Genomic DNA, 9,217 nt, shown 5'->3' on the forward strand with positions numbered 1-9,217 from the left:
GTAATGGTAGGTAGATATTTTTTATCTTTACGAACCCGCGCGAGTGAAATTTCTCATGTTTTCTACAAAGTAAACGTCGAAAAGGCATGGATCTCTCTGCGCAACACAAATGATTCTATATACCTACAATATACATAATACTGCATATAACAGGTTTTGTTCGTATCATCAACCTCTGTTTCCTTGGAAAGCTCCTAAAATTATTATTTTACAGTCCTTTTTACAATGGCTTAACTTACGGTACATTTTTTTTTTTTAAATTATCATTTTATTCTCAAAACTTAACCTTAAATAATTAATAGTTCAATAAGAGTAAACATAATATTTTTAATGGATTAAAGTGACATTGAACCAAACGCCGAAAGTATAGATAAAACACAGCTGTATACACATAACTGCATAACTATATTTTACTGACAAATGTGGCGCGTCAACACAAATTCAAGCTAGATTAATTTTTCTACAAATTTATACTAGATAAAATCCTTTTTGTTCATTGATTAATTGTCAATTTATAACCATAAATTATAATGATTCATTATTTTGGATGAATTTTGCAAATCTGCAAATATTAAACGTCACTATGAAATAATTGAAAATTGATATTTTATATTTGAAAGACTATATCGGGGTCAAGTTAATAAATAAAACAAAGATTTTATACCAGAGCTAAGATTCTTGGATAATTGAACTTATCCCAGAATTTTGAATACGAACCCTATAATTGATCAGAATATGTCTACATAAAATATTGTTTCTTATGTACAGGGAGACACCAATTATAATTTTTTTTATTCGTGGCAATCAGGCTGTAGAAGTAGTCGGTAAGTTGGTGTGATTTCATTATATAGGCAAGACTATAAAGTTTTCCAGGAAATACGACTAAACGCATTTATACGTTTTTTTTATGTATGAAGGATTAGGAAGGAGCAGGGGGTTGTTGTCAAAAATACATATTGCCAAAAAAAGGTTTGACATAATATTTTATTAAATTAAAAAAATTGCTATTAAGCTTCTTAGTTTATATAAGGATGATGCCATTATGATGCAAAGGAGATTAATTTAGATTTATTAAATTTGGTGTTAAGCTAGGATTCTAAATTGGTGCAGTTTGTTCTATTCAGATTATTGAAACCAGATTTATTCTGGTAACCCCAAAAATTTTAAGAACTTTGCAAAAATCAAGTAATTATTAAAAATCTTAATATAATTTTGCATCTTTTTATAAAACATCTATATCCCTCTAAAATGTATTAATAAAAAGTTATTTAAGAAGAAACAAAAATAAAACAGACAGAACCGCCTGTTATAAAAATACCAAAGTTCGGTTTATTCAGTGTATGGGAACGTCACGTCACTATCTGGTAGGATTTTCAAAACTAAAACTTTTCTTATTTTTAAAACTTGCTTTATTGCCTTTTGAAAAAACGAAGTTATATTACTGCACACTGTATCTCCTTTTCTTGAATTTTTGTTCAAGATTTTGTAATATTAACACTCAACATGTTGATGTGGATATTTTCACTTCCCATAAACTAGAATTATTTAATAAGACGGCAAGCATAAGTTTATATCGGTTGTGTAGTTGAAATCTGGACACTTTTGAAAGAAACAAATAATAACAATACATACGAGAAATAGAAAATTCCTGTCAATCGAAAAACTGCTTCACATGGGGAAACAAAAATCGAGATTCCTGCTCTAATTCCCACGGAACTCACACCAACAGATATCTGAAACATGACCAAGGGGAAGCAAACCCACAATTTATTACGTCATAATACGTTAAACAAGATGGTACACCAGCACACACAGTAAAGGTTACACAGTCGTTTTATAGCCCAACATTCCACTCTGCCCAAAGGAAAGTATTGGCATGGAGAGGAACCCCACAACCTGTAGACTACCAATCAACCAACATAGAAGATGAGCATGGGATTCGAACTACGTCAACATACTGAGCAAAAAGTAAATTTTTAGGGATCAGGACCTGGATCCGGACAGGAATGTGGTACATAAACAAGATGGTACACCAGCTTACACAGTCCTTTTATAGACCAAGATTCTGTTCTGTCCCCCAAAAAAATGTGAACTCTAAACTCGCCGAATGCCAATCCACTCAACTTTTCTTTTTGGCCCCATTACATTATTACCACCTGTTAGAGCTGCCAGGTTGCATCAAGGCTCTTATCAAAGTCATTAGAGACTATTTTGAAGATTTAAAACGGCAACACGTGTGCCAATATCTATAAAAAGTTTAGATAATGTAGCTTCTCTGGTTTCCTCAATAAAACTTATTAAAACTCAAGATTCAAAGTGTCTAGTTTTAAATTACACACCCAGTATTATTTACCTATAACAATGTACTTCTTTTGAACGAGTATCCCAAAAATACACAGGATAAAATGGCAGGTTGTATATTTCATCAGTTTTTGTTTATTTAAATATGATATAGGCACATATCAAATTGCAAATTGGATTAAATTTTACGGTCTATTTGTTTCATAATACTCACATATGTTCAAGGGGAGTTTGAATTCTATTTCTAGGCAGAATAATCTCTAATGAAAAAAACGTAAGAATACGTAAAGTCAAAATTGGACCTGTGGAAATATTTTAACTGGGACAACAAGAACATTCGACTGAAATAGTTCAATCAATTTATTAAATATTGTATTTAAAGAAGCTCAATTATAGATTTTTTGTAAATCCTTTTAATATAAATTTTCATAAAATTATCTTTATTTTTTTGTTTTTTATTATATTACAATTAGCATACTTATAATTATTATACGCATATTAATATAGGTACAAAAAATACTTGGCAAAAAAACAGGATACGGGTACGTCTTAGTAGTTAAATAATATTATTTAAACACGAGACACATAATTAAAACAGTAACACTAAGCACAATGGTATTGACCTATACCATGTTTTCGGTCTACAACAGTAAATAAAACCACAAAAACGACAAAATCTTAGAGCAAAGCCTTGAACTAGTTTCAAACCTGCTGCACAGCAACACCAAATACTGACATATGATCAAAGTACAAACTGTATCAGTTTTAGATTCCAAAGTATTGTTCGCGCACAGAGCCAAAGTTTTTTCACGTCTTTGCGTCAAACTCTGAATATACTATTCAATCAGACCTTACGTCAAAGCAGTTCAAGAGTCCGGATAATGTCTTGTGTCGTTTAACTCATGTCCAAGTTGAGTTTTGAAAGACAAACTCGAATAGAATATCATATATCTTATACAAGTATGTTTCAAATTGCAAGACATTCATTTCGAGTACAAGCTTAAAGATTCACGAGTCTATTCTAAATATTGATAACTTCGATCGAGAGTTTTTTTTTTTTTTTAAGTTTTCAAAAATGTAATTAAAAACTCATACTTTTGGTCAGCGCTTCCATCATAATTGACTCAAATTACAAATGATTGCTATCAGTCTTAGTACAACTAATCATACGATGAAAAATGTTTTCTACTGCAGTGTATTACAGTTTTCTTTTGATAATTATAGAACTGTAAAAAAAATAGTAAATAAAAATATGCGTATAATAAAAGTGAAATACTCACTTGACAATCTGCTAACTCACTAAGTCAGTAGAGCTGTAAATCATAAGCGTTGCTGATAAATTAAAAAAGGAAGTGAAAAAACGTCATAATTACATATATTGTATTAATAGCGTTCTTTTTGTTTTACATACTTACAAACCATGAAATAATTGTTTAACTGCGCAATTAATGAAATTGTACAATACTACGAGTAAAACTAGTTAATGCATTTAATTTCATATCATTGCTACGTTAAACAATTTGTATGAAACAAAAATAATTACATGGTTCCCAGCAGAAAAAACTCCCAAATCTAATAATGCCAAGCGAGAAAACCGTGATCGTGTTAGCCGATTTCGAAGTTTTAATTAATTATACAAATTACCAGAAGTAAAAATATTATTAATTAAAAGTATATTATTCTTTTTCCGACTAGTATATTTAAGGTATTCTTTAATTTACCTCAGTATTGTGTAAATGAGGTTTTCTTGTAGGGAAGTATTTGTTGAATTTTGTATTAAATTGAAGAGTCATTCTTCCACAGGGTTGATCCAAAATACATCATTCAGATTAAGTAACATTGAGACACAAATATCTTTCCAAAATTGAAAGAAAAAAGTAATGCGTTAAAAAAGTGTTAGAATGTAACTGAATTTTCAGACTAAAATCCCATTATAACTATATCTGTAAATGCACTATGCAGGAAGTATTAAACACTTTAAATGTTCAAGTAACCTTTTAGCGGCCCAGGACTCCTCATAACTAGAAATGCGCGGGCCTTTCCTTCATAAGCTTATTTAGATTTTTTTCATTGACCAATAAGGCCGGTTAGCAGTTATTTCTAATAATTGCAGCCTTGTGACTAGAAGTTGAAATAAAAGATTTAAAGATAAATGAGGTAATTCTGTCAAATAATAGTTTTAACATCGTTTAGCGATGAAGGGTGAATATCGTTTGTTATAATGTCAAGTGCAGGTTGAGAATATCTTGATCAAAATAAAGGTGTATCTAAGCATACAGGACCAACGCTTTCATTGTTTCAAGTTTGATGTCCGGGAGGAGTAGCACTTAGGAGTCTATTTAATCCCGTGAGAGGGGAAAGGAATAGTGGTGTGTCGGTCCTTTTTTAAGACTGAAACCCGTGGTCTAGTCCAGTTCGATCTCATTCATTCTAGTTCAGTCTCACTTCTCGGTCCTTAAATAAGGTAAAATCGATCCGTAGTATCGTAATTAACTAACTAAATAACAATATGATATTTTTTGCAAGATATGTGCATAATCTTAATGTATATTGTATCATCATTTGGCTTAATAAACCATCGACTTTTTTATGAAAAATTCAAAGGACCTACAATTAAGGACTGGTCCGAAGGACTAAAAATGCTAAAGACAGGTTCCAATGATCGACAGTCTGAAGGACCGATAGTATCGTTCCTAAAACTGGAATGGACCGAATAAATAAAGACCCACACAACACTAGAAAGGATGTCCCGACTTATGTTTGAAATGCTACCCTCCAAGTCTCTAAAAATAAGGAAGGTCTGTCGCATTATCCATAAAAATTACAACAAATGAGTTTAGAGGGATATATATAATCGCAAAGTATATTGCTAGTATCTCCAAGTAGTAAATATGTTTAAGAGATTATGTGACTAACCATTTTCCTTGAAAATGTTGTCCTGTAGAGAAGCTGAGGCCAAGCCCAAATGGGAAGCATTCGTATTTATTTCAAAATCTAGGTCAAAAGTTGTATAAATGTCAGCACCACATATTGAAGCGTCTGTAGATACCCAACAATTTATTTCACTTCGAACATCCTCAGAAAGGAAAAGTGAGTTTACTCAACCTCTAAATCTGAGACTTTTTGTGTGGAGAGAGAATTACTTTAGCTTCAGATGTATTTCATATTAAGCCTAAATAATCAATTCCGAAGACCAAAAAATTACTTTTCTTAAAATTTATACTTAGGTCTAGAACTACCTCAGTACAAATATATAACAAGATGGACTCATAATCTAGACCCTGAATAATAAAATTGTACAGATAAATAAAACAAACAATGTCTAACTCACTTCTTAGATAAGGGGTTTCAGCAATCTTGTAAAGATGCGTCGAACGTACGTAAATCCAATGCACAAAAAATTTAATTTATAGAAAACATCGTTGAACTTGAAACCAAAAAAAATCCGTTTGCTCGATCTAGCAGAAAAGAATGGTAGGCCATTTCCAGGACAATAGAACATAAAAAAGAATGCTCACATAACTAGGGCGTACACACAAATAAGTTTCCATTTTGATAATTTCCTTCCTCTCCTAGATGACTTTAGCTTATTTAATTAAACAGAATGACAGCTCAGCTAATTTTCTTCAAATTGTTAAGGTGGCCATGCTAATTTTCAGCTTGTTTGGTTTTTACCATAGCAGTAAATTACAGGGTTGATCTTATCTAGTAGTAAACTTAATTTAAATTTTAATAAATCGGAAAATAAATATGTTCGATTGTCTTCAAACTCCGTCAAAGGTAGGTTGTCTGACTCAAGATTCCTTATGTAAAGTTTCGACTCAATTAAAAACAAAACAAAGTAGAGCAAGTTAAATTTTGATGCTTTTCTCCCGCGGCATGTCCCAGTGCTTCGGGGGAGCTTTACCACTGTTTTTCGTGCAAATGACTTTTTTTATCGCCACCATGATTCTTGGCGTTGTGCCCAACACAAAAAGTCTACCTTTCTATTTTTATGGAGAGAAAGGAGCGGCTCAACACAGATGTTTAAATGGAGTTAAAAAATGCTATCTTAGACTAGAGAAAATTTCGGGATATTTTTTTTTTACTCAAGACGGATCTCGGTTTCATCGCATTGCTAAGACACAATCCTTCCTGAGAGACAATTTTCCTAAATTTTGAGACCTCAATATCTGACTGCCCTACTCTCCAGACTCAAAGCCCATAGACTACTCTATCTAAGTACGTCTGGAGGAAAGGGTTTGTGCTACTACTCAGAGAAGTGACCAGTCTTCCAGAGGCTTCCATCAAGAAGGAGTGGATCAAAGTCTAGTCTGACTACATAGTAAAGACCTTCAAGTTTTCAGTCCTCGTATTGAGGCAAATATTAGAGCTGAGGGCTCACATATTGAATAAAAAAATGTCCCAAGCATTATTTTCAGAGAATTTAGTAAAATAAATGTCCCATAAAACCTCTTATTTAAATTTTATTCTCGAAATATTAAAAATAATAAAAATCCGTACCCCTAGATAGGACCAACACTTTATATTATTTTCAACTATGACTATTTATATATATTGTAATATCAATTATTCTTACTGAATATATGATATTTTTTGGAAATTCAATTGCAGAAATAAACAATTTTATCAGTTCAGGTTTCCCTATTAAAAGACTTTTCATTTTTGGGCAACTTTGATAAAATCTACCTATTTTCATATTGTCAGTTTATTTCATTAATAAATTCAAATTGTACAGATATAAGTAAAATATATTCAATAAATTGCTCAGATCGTTATTGACTACTGCTGCAATTTTATTTTTTCACTATTGATCTAAGTTATTGTTTCCAACACTCTGTAGTTTCCGTGTAGCATTTATTTAACAGAGACTTAAATATCCTTGCAATATCTTGCGTGTATCATTTATTAAAAAATAGTGGCTTATCTTTGTCTCCTCAGAAATTATGAAAAACACATTAAAAGTTGTGATTGACTGTAGTTTCATTTGATGAAATATGTTTCTGTTTGATTTATTATTGCTCTCTTATGTATAGGATGCAGACTTCAAATATTTGCGATTCTCATTTTTTTAAACAAATTAATATAACTTTTTCAATTTTTAACTGATTTTATTGAAGAAAAAAAAATTGTTACATTTTCATTTTAGGAATCCACTTATTCAATGTGACCTGCTGCCTCAAGGACTTGATCAACCATCCTCCTGAACCTCCTACAGGGCCTCTTCACTAGTTCCTTCTCCATTCTTGCCGCCTGTTTCTTGATGGAGGCGATCAGGGTGGCCTTTGTAGTATGAGGACGCCAGTCGGACCTTGTCTCCAACAGGCTCAAGAAAAAATAGTGCAGGGATTCAAGTCTCGTGAGTTAGGAGGCCATGTGTCCTTGTCAACAATGTCGTGAGCATGCCCCTTCCGCCATTACATGGACATTTTTGAGACAGGGTAGTGCGCATTGTTCTGCTGTCATACCAACAGATGGTTCCCAGCCACCTGTTGTATACAGGGGAACACCACAGTCCTCGGAATATCCAGGTAAACGTCAGTTTTCATCCTCATTAGAGATTACCTCTTAGACCATGACTGTTTGATCGGAACTGGTTTTTTATGATCTATGGAACATTTATGTACCCTTTAGTCAGCCACCTGTTGTTCTGTCTGTACTCATAAAAAACAGAGAGTATCAATGATGATTTGTTGGGAAATTTGTCTTTCAGTCGACTCAGGGCAATGTTGAGTACAACCACTAGTAACTACTAAGGCCAAAAAAAATGCATTACTTAAATATTCATTTCAATCTTGGGGTGGAAGGGAAGTATTTGCGTCAGTTATGGAGAGATAATTTACGCCATTTCTCTTTCACTATACTTTATTTTTTGCTAATGAGTATAATTTTCATGTAAGGATATATTTTTAGATAATTAAGTATATAATAATTGCTATGTTACTTACAAAAACCAATTTGGTTTTCATCGTTGTAAGTATAAATACAAGCAAATCTACCCACTTATTAATTTAATAAAAAATATGCTTTAATATTACCAATAATTGTGTTTAATTAAATTACTCTGGTAATGCAAAATACATATTCTTTTCTCGCAAGATAGGATCATTTATATAATAAGATATTTTTATATTTTCAAGTATGTAGAAATGTGTGCAAGTAGATATTTGTGGCAGATAGAGTTTTCCTGAAGGACGATTAGGAACAATGATCTTTAAAGTTCTTCCGTCAAACCACAAAGTTTTATTTATTTCCTGAGAATCTAAAGTATATTCAAAAAGTGTTAGAAAAAAAATACAATTACTTTTCCCAGATAATTATTTTTTTTTTTGTAAAAATAGCAATTATTGGACTTTAACTTAGAAAAAACAATTTTAACATTATAACTAACCCGACGTTGATCCAACGAAGAGACGAACAGACTTGTAAATTGTAAGCATTTTCGATATGTAAAAAAATATATACTTAGACGTTCTCTCATCCCTAAAGAATGAAAAAACAAATTATAACATCTTAAGAAAATATAAAAAAACACTGTTTAGTTTGCCAAGAACAGCAAAAAATCCCATGCTAAAAGATGTCTAAGATTTATAAACCTAAATATATGAACTCCCTATGAAAAACATATACATATATATGACGCGCTGTGTTTTATCTACCCACACTTGTTGCTACGTGTTATTTTTTTCTAGATCAAGCAGTCTAACAGTTCTAAGATAATATACGCAGACTTAAAAATGAGATATCCATGGACTGTCAAAATTAGTTTTATTAATAAAGATAAACTGTGAATATATACACATTATTTATTCACTTTTTAGATGTGTAATTCCATGTTTCATGAAAGGCTGTATGTATTTATTACTTTAGTTCAATCTTGGTCATATATTTTTTATGTCCAAATATTTTCAATGTA

The 9,217-nt window shown here is 31.7% G+C and overlaps 1 long non-coding RNA gene across 1 annotated transcript; it reads right to left on the reverse strand.

Moving 5' to 3' along the window:
* Positions 1–8,385: 8,385 nt before the first annotated feature.
* LOC139904914 (uncharacterized) lies at positions 8,386–8,785 on the reverse strand. The gene is made up of 2 exons (XR_011779194.1): positions 8,693–8,785; positions 8,386–8,563 (listed from the first exon to the last, which is right to left on the reverse strand). It is a non-coding gene; the product is annotated as an uncharacterized lncRNA (long non-coding RNA).
* Positions 8,786–9,217: the final 432 nt, after the last annotated feature.

Source organism: Lepeophtheirus salmonis, chromosome 3 (genome assembly GCF_016086655.4).
Source record: "Lepeophtheirus salmonis chromosome 3, UVic_Lsal_1.4, whole genome shotgun sequence".
Taxonomy (NCBI): domain Eukaryota; kingdom Metazoa; phylum Arthropoda; class Copepoda; order Siphonostomatoida; family Caligidae; genus Lepeophtheirus; species Lepeophtheirus salmonis.